Below are 18,566 nucleotides of genomic sequence, written 5' to 3'. Positions count from 1 at the left end.
GAACTGGCATGTAAACATGAAGCTGGGGTCAGGGTGATGGTTGAGGCTAGGGTTAGGGTTGAACTGGCATGTAAACATGAAGCTGGGGTCAGGGTGATGGTTGAGGCTAGGGTTAGGGTTGAACTGGCATGTAAACATGAAGCTGGGGTCAGGGTGATGGTTGAGGCTAGGGTTAGGGTTGAACTGGCATGTAAACATGAAGCTGGTGTCAGGGTGATGGTTGAGGCTAAGGTTAGGGTTGAGCTGGAATGTGGACATGACGCTAGGGTTAGTGTTCGGGGACAGATCATTGGATACATTCAGTATGAATACAGTGAAACAATTAAACAATTAGACAGTGTGAATACAATGAAACAATTATACCAAAACTGTAATATAGTGTGATGCAGGGATGTCAAGATGATCAATTTGCTTATCATTTTCATCTTAGTGTGTGTGTGTGTTGGAGAGAGAGAGAGGGGGAGAGAGAAAGACAGAGACAGAAACGGAGGGAGGGAGCGAAAGAGAGAGAGAAAAAGAGAGAGAAAGAGAGCGATAGAGATACAGTGAGACAGAGAGAGACAGAGAGGGTTTAGAAAGGGTGAGTGTCAGTGAGAGCTCAGTGTACAGGGGGTGATGCAGGTTTCAGGATGTAAGTGGAGCTGCCGTTGGTCAATACTCAGAGACGGCAGGATATATCTGGCCTCTCCCCTGGGCTCTGTGACGCCAAGTGTGCCCTTTTCCCTCCAGTTTTCAACGATCCTGTCACAGGAACATGGCTCAAAATAGGGGTAGAAAAAAAGAGTAATGCCAGGGTTTCAGGCATGGCTGTCTGTGATGCTGTTTGAGTTTTATTGAGTTTTATTTTGGGTCCCGCCGCCATATTGTCTGTTGAAGCAGGACAGTCGGGTCAAGGAGAGAGTGCATATACCAGACCAGCCCAGACACGCCCAGGCCCACCTGTTCCACATCTAATCCTCAGCATCACCACTCAGCCCCTGGTGATGATCTAACAACTACAATCACTGTTTCCAAACAGTACCCTCTTAACCAAGGGTGAGGGCTGCTCTACTGACATAGGAAGGTGAGGAACAATGGAGGGATGGTAGCTGTTTTGAGGAGCTATGTAGGGAAGGATGGATGGTAGCTGTTTTGAGGAGCTATGTAGGGAGGGATGGATGGTAGCTGTTTTGAGGAGCTATGTAGGGAGGGATGGATGGTAGCTGTTTTGAGGGAGCTATGTAGGGAGGGATGGATGGTAGCTGTTTTGAGGAGCTATGTAGGGATGGATGGATGGTAGCTGTTTTGAGGAGCTATGTAGGGAGGGATGGATGGTAGCTGTTTTGAGGGAGCTATGTAGGGAGGGATGGATGGTAGCTGTTTTGAGGAGCTATGTAGGGAGGGATGGATGGTAGCTTTTTTTGATGAGCTATGTAGGGAGGGATGGATGGTAGCTGTTTTGAGGAGCTATGTAGGGAGGGATGGATGGTAGCTGTTTTGAGGAGCTATGTAGGGAGGGATGGATGGTGGCTGTTTTGAGGAGCTGTCCCATCTGTTTGCCTTATTGATTAGTTATCGATCAGGGAATGCCATCTTCATAAACTGTTGATCAAGAGCAGAGAATCCATAGATATTTATTATGTGGGGAAATCGATGGGGTCACACAGCCACAGCCCCCGGGCCTCTCCCAACAGCTAAAGAGGAACATATCACAGCCCCTGGGCCTCTCCCAACAGTTAAAGAGGAACATATCACAGCCCCCGGGCCTCTCCCAACAGCTAAAGAGGAACATATCACAGCCCCTGGGCTTCTCCCAACAGCTAAAGAGGAACATATCACAGCCCCTGGGCCTCTCCCAAAAGCTAAAGAGGAACATATCACAGCCCCTGGGCCTCTCCCCAGTTAAAGAGGAACATATCACAGCCTCTCCCAACAGCTAAAGAGGAACATATCACAGCCCCTGGGCTTCTCCCAACAGCTAAAGAGGAACATATCACAGCCCCTGGGCCTCTCCCAACAGCTAAAGAGGAACATATCACAGCCCCCGGGCCTCTCCCAACAGCTAAAGAGGAACATATCACAGCCCCTGGGCTTCTCCCAACAGCTAAAGAGGAACATATCACAGCCCCTGGGCCTCTCCCAACAGCTAAAGAGGAACATATCACAGCCCCCGGGCCTCTCCCAACAGCTAAAGAGGAACATATCACAGCCCCTGGGCCTCTCCCAACAGCTAAAGAGGAACATATCACAGCCCCCGGGCCTCTCCCAACAGCTAAAGAGGCACATATCACAGCCCCCGGGCCTCTCCCAACAGCTAAAGAGGAACATATCACAGCCCCCGGGCCTCTCCCAACAGCTAAAGAGGAACATATCACAGCCCCCGGGCCTCTCCCAACAGCTAAAGAGGAACATATCACAGTAGCGACACATCGCTCAGCGCTGCCATGACGGGCTCATAAAATGCCACTGATGTTCCCCTGCCTGGAAACAAGATTCATTTTTGGTGAGATACATTTTGAGAGAAAAAAATATAGATTTTACAGCTATATTTTTTATGAGATAGCTGAATGTGTTGTTTGGCAGTCCCTTGTCTCGAACAGAAGAACTTTTGTTTTGCAATAGGAAGTAAAATCCCATGTTGTTCTTCAAAAACTCTTTGAACTCACTGCACATGCCTTGCTTCTGTGGATATTATGATGAGGAGATGACAGTATGAAAAGGCCACCTGATGAGGGGTGTTCATTTGTGTGTGCATAAGCATGCATGTATTCATGTGCATGTGTGCTTGCGTGTGGTGGCATAGTCAAATAATAAACACCAACCAGACTGCAAGACAAACATCTTCTGTACAGATTCCCTTCATTGCTGCTTTACTGAGAAGAGAGGAAGCACAGTGCAAAACATGATTTAAAGTATCCCTGACATTTTTTCACAGCAATTTCAATCTTCTATCCAGCACTGTATTTCTCTCCAAAATATCATTTTGGCTCTCCTTTTATGATTGCCTCTTCCTTCCTTCGAAATTGCTAAGTTTCCCTGTTTTATGATAGTATTTGTTGGGACAAGCAGGTCAAAACATGGGACTATTTATCAAGCCAGAAATGCAATATAAATAAGAGATGAGAGAGAACATGTAAATCAGAGTCCCTGGACACCACTTAAAATTGAGATAACTAGAACCATTGTTATGGTTACCACAGATTGGCACATTCACAGTCGCTATGCTACAGTATAAGGAAGAGGGAACAGATGATGGATGATCAACTGCAGTCTCTCCAAATGATGTAAACAACGCTTACACTTGTAAGCATAAGTTCACTTCACAGCTCACTCCTTGTCCAGACTGAGGATTGTGACGCTGACTCAATAGCGAGGCAGCATCTGGAAATCCACCAAGTTCAGGTATTTGGCTCCTGCTCCGGAGCTCTTAGCCAAGTAGCTTATTCACTCCCAGTGAGCTGAATCAATCACCATGTTACATAAATGAGACAAGAGAGGGAATCAGTTCCTTCTAAAAGAGAGTTAAAGTAAAGCCATTGACTCTGTACTGATGTATACCTGTGGGATGATTGTGAATGGTGCCCTACTTATTTAGTTGTCATTGGTTCCTTTCCTAAAAACCTACAGTATTTGCATTCACTTACAATACTGTCTCCCAAAAGTACTGGAGTGCACTTCAGTGTCAGATCACAGACAGACAGAGGGCAGACAAAAAGAGAGAGAAAAAATATAGACAGAGACACGATGGGGAATTAAAAAAGAGAGTGGGGAGAGAGAGAAAGAGAGAGAAATACTTTTGTAAGTGTAATAATTACTGTTCATTTTTATTGTTTATTTCACTTTTGTTTACTATCTATTTCACTTGCTTTGGCAATGTAAACATACATTTCCTATGCCAATAAAGTCCTTCAATTTAACATTGAAATTGAGAGAGAGAAAGAGAGAGAGAGAGAGAGAGAGAGAGAGAGAGAGAGAGAGAGAGAGAGAGAGAGAGAGAGAGAGAGAGAGAGAGAGAGAGAGAGAGAGAGAGAGAGAGGGGATAGAGATAAACATATAGGAGAGAGGTAGAGATAAGGTAAGAAGATAAGATATGAAGTCACGTTGAATGAGTTGCAGATAGCGGGCAGTGCCGAGCAGTAGAAACGGAGAGGCCGAGGGGAGGGGTGGAGAAATAGTAAGCAGGGAGGGAGAGTGAGTGAGAGAGTGAGAGAGTGAGAGAGAGAGGGAGAGAGAGAATCAAAGGATAAATCCTTACTACATAATGATTAGGACTCACAAGCCCTTCCTGTGACATGGAGTGTAGAAGCCAGGATTACAACAGGACAGAGTAAAGAGGCTACAGGCAACACAGGGGGAAGGAGGGACACAGGTGCAAGAAGAGGAAGGGGCACACGGGAACAACAAGTGCATTGAACACGGCCACTAAAGGTTTCAGGGATCCATGCAACAACCTGCATCAAGAGCGATTTGGAAGCTCACCGTCTGACCTGCTGCTGCTGTCCTCTGTCTGGGCCATCTGTCTGTGGGCGTTGGAGCTAGCAGACCCAAGCCCAGCATCTGGACAGCACTGTGTTTTACTTAATGGAGGGGCCAGCGTGCCGCTGGAGAGCACAGGGAGCAACCGGAGGCTCAGGTTATCCTGCAGACGTGAATTTGATGAGAAATTGACATATAGTCGATGAGTGTGTCATCAAAAAGATGGAGTACATCTGTTTCTTTCACCTGGGCGAGACAGCAGTGGGCAGTGAGAGAAGGAAAAGGGCGTCGGGCGCAGAGTCTTGACTGTCGGAAAACGTGAAGAATTTCACTGAATCGACCACTTGTTTTCGGTTGTTTTTTTATGGCTCTAACTGCGTTATTGGGCCACTTCTGAGATATTTTCTCTTGGCCAGGAAGTGGATACAGATTAGATGTGTTATCAGAGGTGAGAGGCTGCTGAAGACCAGCCAAGACACAGACATTCACACACACACACACACACACACACACACACACACACACACACACACACACACACACACACACACACACACACACACACACACACACACACACACACACACACACACACACACACACACACACACACACACACACACACACACACACACACACACACACACACACACCTACACGGTATGCTTCATTACAATGAGTGCATATATACATACTCTGCCCTATTGAGCACACACATACTCACATACACACATACAGACACAACCCATCTCGCACAACTCTCGACTTGTTACCGTAACAAACCTCTCTGGCGCTAGCTGTTCCAACTTCTATCCTCACGCCTTACACTGGAAATTAGCCTGTCACTACGGCCGTGGACTGCCTCATTCTGTTTATGAGTTGCTCCTTCTTTCCTCTGGCACCGTCTTTCTTCAATCACTCTCCATCACTCTATCCATACTTCCACCCCCCATCCCACCTCCCTTACCAGCAAGAGATAATGTGACCTTCTGCCAAAGTGCTGGAAACCATGCCACGGTCGCAGCGGGCTCCTCTGTTGCTACTGAAATAGACTCCAACAAGTGCCGAAAGGAAGAGAGCAGGGGAGTGAGGGAAGGGAGAGAGCGGGGGAGTGAGGGAAGGAAGAGAGCGGGGGAGTGAGGGAAGGGAGACAAGGGAAAAAAGAGAAGCAGGACAGCTGAAGCCACGGAATGAGCCGGTGGGAGCCAGGGCTGGATGCGGATTGCCAACGCAGGTAATGAATCACCTTCCCTTTCCCTTCCCCTACCACTGCCTAGCCTAGAGCTGTACCCAGACCCACCGCACTTTACTGTCTCAGACTGCCTGCTTGTACCGGACAGAGAGGGGTCGGCTGGATGGAAATCATTCCAAAAACAAATGTGATTGCAATGGGCTGCTGTCAATATTGTAATGTACAATGTAATATTGTAAAGGAGGCTGCTGCTTTGTCACAGGTGCTACATGTGTTTGTTTTGCTCTTCGAAAGTAAAGAGACGGTGTAGATAGCAGACCCATCCTCCTCCCACTCAAGTCAGATGAAATGTAATGTATGCTTGGAAGTTGGAACTAAATAAACAGTTGACTGTGAACTGTGGGGACCAGATCACAGGACCTGTGTAAGGCGTCAAAGAACTGGCTGTTGGCTGTGTGACCGTGTGGCAGTATGACTGTGCCTGTGTGTCTGTGGCTGCGCTTTACTTCACTGTGTCACAGAGGATTTGGCAAAGTTGATCGATTCATCATTATAAACAGGAGAAACAGAACAGCTGAGAAGGGCTGCAGTTGTACACTGCATGCTGAAACTGCCAGAGAAATTGAATTGCCACTGAGGAGTGACTTTGGTCCTGTGGGACAAGAGAGAGAATGAGACTTCTGTAATTATACTAGCATCCATCCCAGTGCTTTAGTTTCATGAATACAGAGCAGTTCCTTGACGTTCTGTAGACAAACTCTACCTGTCAATTGTCTTCTGTCATGGCACTCCCACCCTGCGTTTACATTTCAACTGAAGGAAGAAAGAGAACGATGAAGAAAGAAAGAAGAATGAAATTATGAAAGAAAGAGAGAGAGAGAAAGAAGGAGAGAGAAAGTGAAATTGTTAAATTGATGGTTTAAATGGGATTGTTAAACTGACCACATTATTCAAACTACAATGACCGTTCAAGGTCAGATACCGGTGAGAGAACCCCAAGCAGGGAGAACTTGTCAACGTGGATATCCATATACACTGTATGAACCCCGTTAGGGTTTCCTGTAAGACAGTGGCACTGCTCTGAACAAAGACAGTTAAGAAAAAAGATCAACCACCTGGTTTTATCATTTTGGGAGGGGCATTTCACCTGAGTGCTTCCGAGAACATTTCCTAATACCTGTGATATTTTTAGACCAGCTAGAGAGTGTGTGAGCCTGGTTCTGACCAAGGCAGATTGTCTAGTTCCATGCATGGCCAAGCATTACCTGCCTAACAGGTTGGAGATTTGTAGTAGTACATTGGCATTATGCATTACTGTGTCTACCTTTTCTCTGTGAGTTTCACTTGGGAGAGAAAATTGTGTGAGCAGAATTAAATAATGTTTAATAAACAGTAGACAGTTTAGCACCAGTTGTTCTATATCGTGGTTTCACTGATGAGATGTATAGTGAATAAGGGTGTGTGTGTGTGTGTGTATGTGTGTGTGTGTGTGCGTGTGTGTGTGTTGGGGGGGAGAGGGTTAACAGATGAGACGTCCCATATTTGGAAGCAAGGCTCTGTGTGACAGGGGAACGATGCATTGATCCCTGGGTATGCTGGCTCCCCTCTTCTAGAACTGGTCATCACATAGCATGGAATACACACACACACACAGACACACCCACACATGCGTGCTTACACACACACACAGATGCAGACACAAGCACTCAGTCACACACTGACGCTAAAACACACACACACACTATTGCAAACGCACGAGCACCCACAAGCACCCACACGCACATGCACACTTACATACACACACACACATTCTGACTCACCAACGAACAGAGGCACACACACTCATTCGATCCATCCTACCATGGGAGACCAAAATGTACAATACCTCACCTGTCTACTTGTATATTGTTTTTGGAGGGCTTTTTTAAAAGAGGCTTTTAGGGTTGAAAATATCCAGACATCCCCAACCTTGAGTGACACTATAGAGCAGGGTAACAGAGGGTTAAATCCTGAAGGACACGGGACTGGGGGAGGGGCGTACAGTAGGTCATCTAGAGAATAAATCAAATCAGCAATCAAGCCGAGATGTTTTTTAACAGATGCTGGGATTAATCCAGCCTTCCTCCACTACATCACACAGTCATACTCAAACACTATTACACACACAGCACTGCACACAGAAAGGGTTTGCCAATGTTTACACTTAACATTCTCTTTAGCTGTGTAGTTTAGTCTCATAGAGCACAAACATGAGGATAATCACAGCATTCTCCACTGGGTGTTTGTCCTGCTTTAATGGTGCATATGCATGTGCACCTAATCTGTGCATATGAAACAGTATAGCTTCCGTCCCTCTCCTCGCCCCTACCTGGGCTCGAACCAGGGACCCTCTGCACACATAGACAACAGCCACCCTCGAAGCATCGTTACCCATCGCTCCACAAAAGCCGCGGCCCTTGCAGAGCAAGGAGAACAACTACTTCAAGGTCTCAGAGCGAGTGACGTCACCTATTGAAACGCTAGCTAGCAATTTCACATCCGTTACACATACATGCTGCCAAGGTGAGTCTATGGGGAGAAAGAAAAAGTTTGTTCCCGTCTAAAACAACTGTCCTCATTGGTCAGTTGTGAAATGTGCACTCTGTCTGGTCTGAGCAAAACTAGGAGACCCTCACCAAGTCCCATTAGCTGGCTGTTTGTTCCCTCCCATCCCAGTGTGTCTCCAATGACCTCCAGAGCTCTTGTCTCACGGTTAGCTGCTGCTTCGTCAGCTGTCCAGCCTGCCCCACGACACTCAGAGCTGATCAACTTAATGAAATGGTAGAGCTATCAGTCCTCACCCCATCCTCACCTAGTCTCCCCCTGTCCCTGCAGACAGCAACACATCCCTCAACTCTGAGTGGAGAAAGGGCATGGAGAAGGGGGATAGGAGGGAGGTGGAGACAGAAGGCTGGTAAAATGACAAGGGGCCTTTATACCTGAACAAACAAACAAGACACACATGCATGAGATGCAAATTGATCAAGCCACAGGGACCAGCCAGACAAGCACACACTGAGCAGTAAACAATTTACTGCAGGGGGAAGGTGGCCTCATACCAGAGCAATCGAGCCAACATCAAATAAGGAGTGAATTCCACCCAGAATTCCACCCAGAATCATCGACGCTGCGTCGTCACGTAATCCTTTTCCAGTGATATATGGCCCTGATAAAGTAGTGAATAATTAAGGCACCATACATGTTGAGAAACACATGAACTGTAACAGTTATCTGTGTTTGCTGCCTGGTGTGTATGTTACAGTATGCCCCTGCAGCACTCACGTAGCAGGGGGTAGAGGTCTCCGGTGAGATTTTAAAGGGGAATTTAGAGGCTGGCTTCAGTCAGTGTCGTTCTCCTCCAGAAGTTTATTGCTTCACGGGCAACAGAGACTGCGGTCTCCATTTGTATTCAGGGTGCAGTGCTGTGTGCACCTTGTCTAACGTCCTGTCGCTGTTGAAAAGGAAAACTGACACAATGTTGCCTGGCTGGGGGAGCAGAGCGGCGTCTTCTCATCCTCTCTCTCTCTCTCTCTCTCTCTCTCTCTCTCTCTCTCTCTCTCTCTCTCTCTCTCTCTCTCTCTCTCTCTCTCTCTCTCTCTCTCTCTAGGTAGTACGAGTGTGCATCTGTGAGAATGTGTGTGTGCATGTGTGATTTGTAATAGGAAAAAAATGTAGTAGCCTAATTGCCATCTATTCACGCTTGTTTGTGTCGTACATAATATTTCATTAGTACAACTACAACCTTAGAACCCATTCCTGAGAATTGATGTGCTGTTTGTTGCAATTAGATATCGATTCCATGGCTGTCCAAATCAAAATATAAAGAACATCTCTTTCCATTTGAAAAGCTTGGAGTGGGCATGATTCATTTATATGAATCAGGTTTGGGGTTCTGTAATGCAGCCTTGACAAAGTAATAAATCCAGTTGGAGTTTTGGGCAAAGAAGTCCCTCAGGGCTCATTTAAAGAACTTAATAAGGGTACATTCAGTTTATCAGTACCTTCAGTTCATTTTTGCACCAACACTGTTACTTCAATCAATACTTTAGCTCCACTGAAAACGTATAAAAATCAGATGCTTTACGACATATAGCTTTCATGGGTTTCTGTAGAACAGCATTTGTAACCATGTGTATGAGAAGAGACATGTATCTGGCCCAGTTTTGACATGTTAGTGAGATGTCAGAGAGAGAGGCGGAACTTAGTGTTGTCGCTGGTCTCAGCACATGGCAACACAACGTTTAAAGCAGCAAACACTCGATGGGATGGTTACCGTATAGTATACTGTATCCCAGAGGTAGATTATAAAACAAAGTGGTATGTTCATACGTGGGTTAGTGCTTGTGTGAGGGGTCTGTCAGGGCGGATGGGTGGCCAGCAGCCAGCAAGTCAGCTGCCAGAGCAGGTTGGTGACATCTGGACCGGGAGGGGATTCTCCCATCTCCATCGTCAGCCATGGACCTCGGCTTAACCAGGGTTTTATCCTGATCTCTGCTCCACATACCATACGGACACACATGAGGGCCACAGACAGCACGGCCAAAGGCCAGGAATACAACCCAAAGCTTACACCACCATGACCATGTCGACCCAACCGTTTCTCACTTGACACTGTGATTTACAGTGCCTTCAGAAAGCATCACACCCCCTTGACCTTTTCCACATTTTGTTGTGTTACAAAGTGGGATTAAAATAGATTTAATTGTGATTTATTGACAAATATCTTCACAAAATACTCTGTTATGTCAAAGTGGAAGAACATTTGAATGTTTTTTTTATGAATGGAAAATAAAGCACTAATATATCTTGATTAGAAATTATTCAACCCCCTGAGTTAATACAGGTCAGAATCACCTTTGGCAGCGATTACAGCTCTGGACACCTGGATTGTACAATATTTTCCATTATTCTTTAAGGAATTCTTCAAGCTCTGTCAAGTTGGTTTTTGATCATTGCTAGACAGCCATTTTCAGGTCTTGCCATAGATTTTCAAGCCAATTTAACTCAAAACTGTAACTAGGCCACTCGGGAAAATTCAATGCCGTCTTGGTAAGCAACTCCAGTGTATATTTGGCCTTTTAGGTAATGCTGAAAGGTGAATTTGTCTCCCAGTGTCTGTTGGAAAGCAGACTGAACCAAGCTCTCCTCTAGATTTTTGCCTGTGCTTAGCTCTATTCCGTTTATTTATCCTAAAAAACTCTCTAGTCCTTTCCAATGACAAGCATACACATAACATTATGCAGCCACCACCATGCTTGAACATATGAAGAGTGGTACTCAGAGATGTGTTGTGTTGGATTTGCCCCAAACATAACGCTTCGTGTTCAGGACAAAAAGTTCATTTATTTGCCATATTACTTTAGTACCTTATTGCAAACAGGATGCATGGAACATTGAGGAAATGTACAGTTGATTTGTCAGAGGACAAACCATCCACAGAGACAAACTGATATCTTTCCGACAGATAAGATCTAAACCAGGCCAGAACTTGTCTGTGTAGACCAATTTGGGTTTCCAATCTCTCCAAAAGAATGTGGTGATCGATGGTATCAAAAGCAGCACTAAGGTCTAGGAGCACAAGGACAGATGCAGAGCCTCGGTCTGACGCCATTAAAAGGTAATTTACCACCTTCACAAGTGCAGTCTCAGTGCTATGATGGGGTCTAAAACCAGACTGAAGTGTTTCATATACATTGTTTGTCTTCAGGAAGGCAGTGATTTGCTGCACAACAGATTTTTCTAACATCTTCGAGAGGAATGGGAGATTTGATATCGGCCGATAGTTTTTTATATTTTCTGGGTCAAGGTTTGGCTTTTTCAAGAGAGGCTTTATTACTGCCACTTTTAGTGAGTTTGGTACACAGATAAGGTGGATCGATAGCCGTTTATTATGTTCAACATAGGAGGGCCAAGCACAGGAAGCAGCTCTTTCAGTAGTTTAGTTGGAATAGCGTCCAGTATGCTGCTTGAAGGTTTAGAGGCCATGATTATTTTCATCATTGTGTCAAGAGATATAGTACTAAAACACTTGAGTGTCTCTCTTGATCCTAGGTCCTGGCAGAGTTGTGCAGACTCAGGACAACTGAGGTTTGGAGGAATACGCAGATTTAAAGAGGAGTCCGTAATTTGCTTTCTAATGATCATGATCTTTTCCTCAGAGAAGTCCATGTATTTATCACTGCTGAAGTGAAAGCCATCCTCTCTTCCTTGGGTAGGTGGAGGGAGTCTGGAAGGGCATCTAGGAATCTTCGGATTTATATCACGTCTTTTGATGATGCTTGGTTGGGGTCTGAGCAGATTATTTGTTGCAATTGCAAACGTAATAAAATGGTTGTCCGACAGTCCAGGATTATGAGGAAAATCAATAAGATCTACAACATTTATTGCACGGGACAAAACTAGGTCCGGAGTATGACTGTGGCAGGTCCGGAGAAATGTTGCACGGGACAAAACTAGGTCCGGAGAAATGTTGGACAAAACCCACTGAGTCGATGATGGTTCCGAAATACTTTTAGAGTGGGTCTGTGGACTTTTCCATGTGAATATTAAAGTCACCAAAAATGTGAATATTATCTGTCATGATTACAAGGTCCGATAGGAATTCAGGGAACTCAGTGAGGAACGCTGAATATGGCCCAGGAGGCCTGTAAACAGTAACTATAAAAAGTGATTGTGTAGGCTGCATAGATTTCATTACTAGAAGCTCAAAAGATGAAAACGTTTTCTTTTGTAAATTGAAATTTGCTATCATAAATGTTAGCAACACCTCCGCATTTCCTGGTTCCACTATGGTCACTAGTGTAACCAGGAGGTGAGGCCTCATTTAACACAGAAAAGACTTAAGCTATGTTTCAGTCAGGCCAATTACATCAAGATTATGATCAGTGATTAGTTCATTGACTATAACTGCCTTGGAAGTGAGGGGTCTAACATTAATAAGTAACCCTATTTTGAGATGTGAGGTATCACAATCTCGTTCAATAATGGCAGGAATGGGGGAGGTCTTTATTCCAGTGAGATTGCTAAGGAGAACACCACCATGTTTAGTTTTGCCCAACCCAGGTTGAGGCACAGACACGGTCTCAATGGGGATAGCTGAGCTGACTACACTGACTGTGCTAGTGGCAGACAGGCTGACAGGCTGGCTAACAGCCTGCTGCCTGGCCTGCACCCTATCTCATTGTGTGGCTAGGGGAGTTAGAGCCCTGTCTATGTCCGTAGATAAGATGAGAGCACCCCTCCAGCTAGGATGGAGTCCGTCACTCCTCAGCAGGTCAGGCTTGGTCCTGTTTGTGGGCGAGTCCCAGAAAGAGGGCCAATTATCTACACATTCTATCTTTTGGGAGGGGCAGAAAACAGTTTTCAACCAGCGATTGAGTTGTGAGACTCTGCTGTAGAGCTCATCACTCCCCCTAACTGGGAGGGGACCAGAGACAATTACTCGATGCCGACACATCTTTCTAGCTGATTTACACGCTGAAGCTATGTTGTGCTTGGTGACCTCTGACTGTTTCCTCCTAACATCGTTGGTGCCGACGTGGATAACAATATCCCTATACTCTCTACACTCACCAGTTTTAGCCAGCACCATCCTCAGATTAGCCTTAACGTCGGTAGCCCTGCCCCCTGGTAAACAGTGTATGATCGCTGAATGGTTCATTTTAAGTCTAATACAACGGGTAATGGAGTCGCCAATGACTAGGGTTTTCAATGTGTCAGAGCTAATGGTGGGAGGCTTCGGCGTCTCAGACCCCGTAACGGGAGGAGTAGAGACCAGAGAAGGCTCGGCCTCTGACTCGGACTAGCTGCTTAATGGGGAGAACAGGTTGAAAGTTTCTGTGGGCTGAATGAGTGACACCGGTTGAGCATTCCTACAGCATTTCCCTCCAGAAGCCATGAGAAACATAATTCCACTTTGACATTATGAGGTATTGTGTGCAGATCAGTGACACACAATTGAAATGTAATCCATTTTAAATTCAGGCTGTAACACAACAACACGTGGAAAAAGTCAAGCTGTGTGAATACTTTCTGAAGGCGCTGTCCATCTGTGTTAGCATGACCAGGGCGAGAAGGACATGACTGATGAATCATGCCAGGCCAGTGCTGCGAAAGGCTCAAGTAAACACGTGTTAGGTAAAATAGATTACACCCCGGATACCATTGTAATCTGCTACTGCCTCTCAAAGATTATTACCCTCACGCCCTTCCACATACAATCTGTTCAATCTCGCCACAGAGGGTGCTGACAAAGCAAATGCAGAGGATGGAGTTTGGTGCTATAAATGTGATAAGGGTGTGTAGAGATATACAGTGGATATCAACATTTGTCAAATGACAGGACAACACGTTACTGTATTCTTGGCATTGAGAAATTCATTGTGCCTTTGATGTATTGCCCTTAAAATAATTGATCAAACAGAAAATGTGATTAATGATCAAATGTTGGCTGATGACACAGTATATAGTCTTTCATTGGGTTTCCTTCCTAATGGGTCTGGCAATGATGACAAATTGGTTCTATATGACCTGTCTCTTTGTGTTGGCAACAAATGTGTTCTGTGCACTTTCAATATAGTATGAGACATTATCACCTTCGTCCTGTGCTGCAGGTACATGAAGATGACATGGAAATGTAGTAGTCCTACATTATTACCCATCTGCTAAGTTATTAACAACCTGCCTGTCATTGTACCACTGACACACAGAGACAGGACATCTGCTAAGTTATTAACAACCTGCCTGTCATTGTACCACTGACACAAAGAGACAGGACATCTGCTAAGTTATTAACAACCTGCCTGTCATTGTACCACTGACACACAGAGACAGGACATCTGCTAAGTTATTAACAACCTGCCTGTCATTGTACCACTGACACAAGAGACAGGACATCTGCTAAGTTATTAACAACCTGCCTGTCATTGTACCACTGACACACAGAGACAGGACATCTGCTAAGTTATTAACAACCTGCCTGTCATTGTACCACTGACACACAGAGACAGGACATCTGCTAAGTTATTAACAACCTGCCTGTCATTGTACCACTGACACAAAGAGACAGGACATCTGCTAAGTTATTAACAACCTGCCTGTCATTGTACCACTGACACACAGAGACAGGACATCTGCTAAGTTATTAACAACCTGCCTGTCATTGTACCACTGACACACAGAGACAGGACATCTGTTAAGTTATTAACAACCTGCCTGTCATTGTACCACTGACACACAGAGACAGGACATCTGCTAAGTTATTAACAACCTGCCTGTCATTGTACCACTGACACACAGAGACAGGACATCTGCTAAGTTATTAACAACCTGCCTGTCATTGTACCACTGACACACAGAGACAGGACATCTGCTAAGTTATTAACAACCTGCCTGTCATTGTACCACTGACACAAAGAGACAGGACATCTGCTAAATTATTAACAACCTGCCTGTCATTGTACCACTGACACACAGAGACAGGACATAACCTGCTGGCCTTTGCCCTACTAACACCACAGAGACAGAGACAGGACACACTGTAAACGTCCAAACCCACTCTACCTGTGTTTTCACTTTGAACAAAAACAAGGGGGTTGAGCCCTGAGCCATCTTGGGCTGGCCTTCTAGGAGTGTCTTTGTGTTAATCTCGCTAACTCGAATGACCCTGCTGCCCCAGAGCTGGAGAGAAAGTAAAAGTCACTTGCAACCTAACATTACAGCCGCCAGAAACAAACAGCAGGTGAAGGTGGTGTGAAGCCAACAAGCATCATTCTCCGTTCTTGGATCTGAATCAACTCGACCCCAAAAGAAACAAAGAAGCGAGAAAAAGAAGGCTCATGACCAATCCATAAACTCCAGAAAAATGTGAATACATTTTGAAAGGTGGAAGAGTGACTCCCAGATTGCCACCGTTGTCATGGACTGGTAATGTTAGGTAAGTGTTGGGTTACATGTTTAGCCTGCTAGCTATGTTAGAGTGTTCAATGTTCAAGCTAGCTAACAAGGCTACTTAGCAAGCTAACTAACACCTTCTGTATTTAGACTGTTTTGTACTCAAATAAATCTAACGATGGCATCATGTAGCTACACTGCATAAACCCTACAAGATGCCCAATGCCTTTATTTCAGCTAGCTAACATTAGCTTGCTAAAGCTAGATATGCAGATTGTTTCGCATGTAGATGATAATGCTAGCTAGTGAACAGGATTTTTGGCCCAGGACCACCCCAAAAAATGCAACTAGCTATACATTTGGTACGGTAACATCACACAAACATGTATTCCTCAGGGAGATATGGGTGGGGACGGTCTGATTTAGAGGGAAAGAAATGCTGTATGCATTTTCTGTTATGCTTTGTGATTCAATAATTATTTTGTTGGTAATCAACCAATAGTTAGCTATATTTGCCTGTTCCGCATATTGCCTGCCTATATACAGCTTTGATTCCTACCTAGAGTACAGAATGATACATTAGCATAACACATGTTAAATTATGGTGAGAACGTATGCACCATTTATGAATTTAACCATTAATGAATTGATGATTGGTAACATATTGGCCATAGTCTCACCTGAGAGAGAGGATGTAGGTAATAATATACTGGCCATGGTCTCACCTGAGAGAGAGGATGTAGGTAATAATATACTGGCCATGGTCTCACCTGAGAGAGAGGATGTAGGTAATAATATACTGGCCATGGTCTCACCTGAGAGAGAGGATGTAGGTAATAATATACTGGCCATGGACTCACCTGAGAGAGAGGGTAGGTAATATACTAACTATGTAATTCTTGTAACGAGTGTAATGTCTGCCATTCTGTATGGACAAAAGGTTCCTACCAAGCCTAGCACTGATGCTCCTGGAGATACTCTTGCTTGGTTGGTAGTGGGACAGGAGAGACAAGTCTGTCTGTGGGGATTGTTGGCACTATGGAAAAACACAAGATCCATTTTTACTTCAATAGTACACAGTACAATGCAATGCTATATTCCTGTATACATCCCACTGTATTCTGAGCATATGCCAAATGAACATTGATTTTGATAACATAATATGGATGGAATATGTGGTGTTTTGCAGTAACCAGTCTTACATCCTAATGTGACCATCCTATCACTTGATGGCCAATACACCAATACGTCATGAAGATGAACCATTGTTTACTTGGCTGACCACGCTGGATATTCTTTCATCCGTTCTGGTGGGTAGTTCACACTAAGTAGGAATCAATGCTGTATATAGGTAGGCAATGTGCTGAACAGGCAAACATAGATAACTATTTTGGTCAATTTCAAACAAAACAATTATTGAATCACAAAGCATAACAGAAAATGCATGCAACATTTCTTACCTTGGTTGATTAACAACAAAATAATTATTGAATCACAAAGCAGAACAGTAAATGCATGCAGCATTTCTTACCTCTCTTTCAGTGTTGGGGTTTGCACAACCGCACTTTGAACAGCCTCAGATTCCCTCGAAATCAGTCTCCACCAGTATCTCTGGTGTGATGTTTGTGTGATGTTACCTTACCAAATGTTATGCATAGATGCATTTTTTTGGGGTGTACATGGGCCAAAAATGCTGTTGTCCACCTAGCTAGCTAGCTAGTTATCTACAAAATAAACACTATCATGTCAACAATCTGCATATCTAGCTTTTGCTAGCTAATGTTAGTTAGTTGAAATAAAGGCATTGGGGGGTTTGTGCAGTGTAGATTTATGATCCATTGTTAGATTCCTTTGAGTACAAAAAAGACTGAATACAGAAGATGTTAGTTAGCAAAGTAGCCTTATTAGCTAGCTTGAACATCGAACACACTAAGGTTAGCAGCTAACGTAGCTAGCTGGCTAAACACGCAACCTAACACTTACTGACTGGTAAGTCAGTGGAGGCTGCTGAGGGGAGGACTGCTCATAATAATGGCTGGAACGGTGCGAATGAAATGGCATCAAACACCATGTGTTTGATGTATTTGATACCATTCCACCAATTCCGCTCCAGCCATTACCAGGAGCCGGTCCTCCCCAATTAAGGTGCCAGCAACCTCCTGTGTTACCAGTCCATGAGAACGGTGACCGTTTCAGCGTCACTGTTCGACCTTTCAAAATGTATTCAAATCAAATCAAATTGTATTGGTCACATACACATATTTAACAGATCTTATTGCGGGTGTAGCGAAATGCTTGTCTTCCTAACTCCAACAGTGCAGTAGTATCTAACAGTGCAGTAATGTCTAAAAATGATTCACAACAATACACACAAATCTACAAGTAAAAGAATGGAATTAAGAAATATATAAATATTAGATTGAGCTTTGTCGGAGTGGCATTGACTAAAATACAGTAAAATAGAATACAGTATATACATATGAGAAGAGTAAAGCAGTATGTAAACATTATTTAAACATTATTTAAGTGACTAGTGTTCCATTATTAAAGTGGGTAGTGATTCCAAGTCTATGTATATAGAGCAGCACCCTCTAAGGTGCAATGTTGCGTAACCCGGGTGGAAGCCGGCTAGTGATAGTTATCTAACAGTCTGATGGCCTTAAGATAGAAGTTGTTTTTTACCAATCTCTCGGTCCCAGCTTTGATGCACCAACAGGCCATGGCTGGGGTTGTTTTGTCCTTGATGATCTTTTTGGCCTTCCTGTGACATCGGGTGCTGTAGGTGTCCTGAAGGGCAGGTAGTTTGCCCCCGGTGATGCGTTGGGTAGACCTCACCACCATCTGGAGAGCCCTGCGGTTGTGGGCGGTGCAGTTGCTCTACCAATCGGCGATACAGCCCGACAGGATGTTCTCAATTGGACAGGATGATCTCATCTGTAAAAGTTTGTTTTATAGGCCAACCCAAATTTCTTCAGTCTCCAGAGGTTGA

General features: G+C 44.5%; 1 protein-coding gene across 2 annotated transcripts in view; it reads left to right on the top strand.

Annotated features, from left to right (window-relative positions):
• Window positions 1-4,194: 4,194 nt before the first annotated feature.
• The window catches only part of LOC124015068 (glutamate receptor ionotropic, NMDA 2C-like), an 81,194-nt gene continuing 66,822 nt past the window's right edge, over window positions 4,195-18,566 (top strand). The window contains exon 1 of one of the 2 annotated variants that reach the window (XM_046329984.1): window positions 4,195-5,689. The gene's annotated coding sequence lies outside the window, so the exon portion shown is untranslated. The remainder of the gene's footprint in view (window positions 5,690-18,566) is intronic. The other variant, XM_046329985.1, reaches the window with a different exon arrangement.

The sequence above is a fragment of the Oncorhynchus gorbuscha genome, linkage group LG26 (genome assembly GCF_021184085.1).
Source record: "Oncorhynchus gorbuscha isolate QuinsamMale2020 ecotype Even-year linkage group LG26, OgorEven_v1.0, whole genome shotgun sequence".
Taxonomy (NCBI): domain Eukaryota; kingdom Metazoa; phylum Chordata; class Actinopteri; order Salmoniformes; family Salmonidae; genus Oncorhynchus; species Oncorhynchus gorbuscha.
The sequence above is the reverse complement of the archived record's forward strand: the minus strand, read 5'-3'. Positions and strand labels throughout refer to the sequence as shown.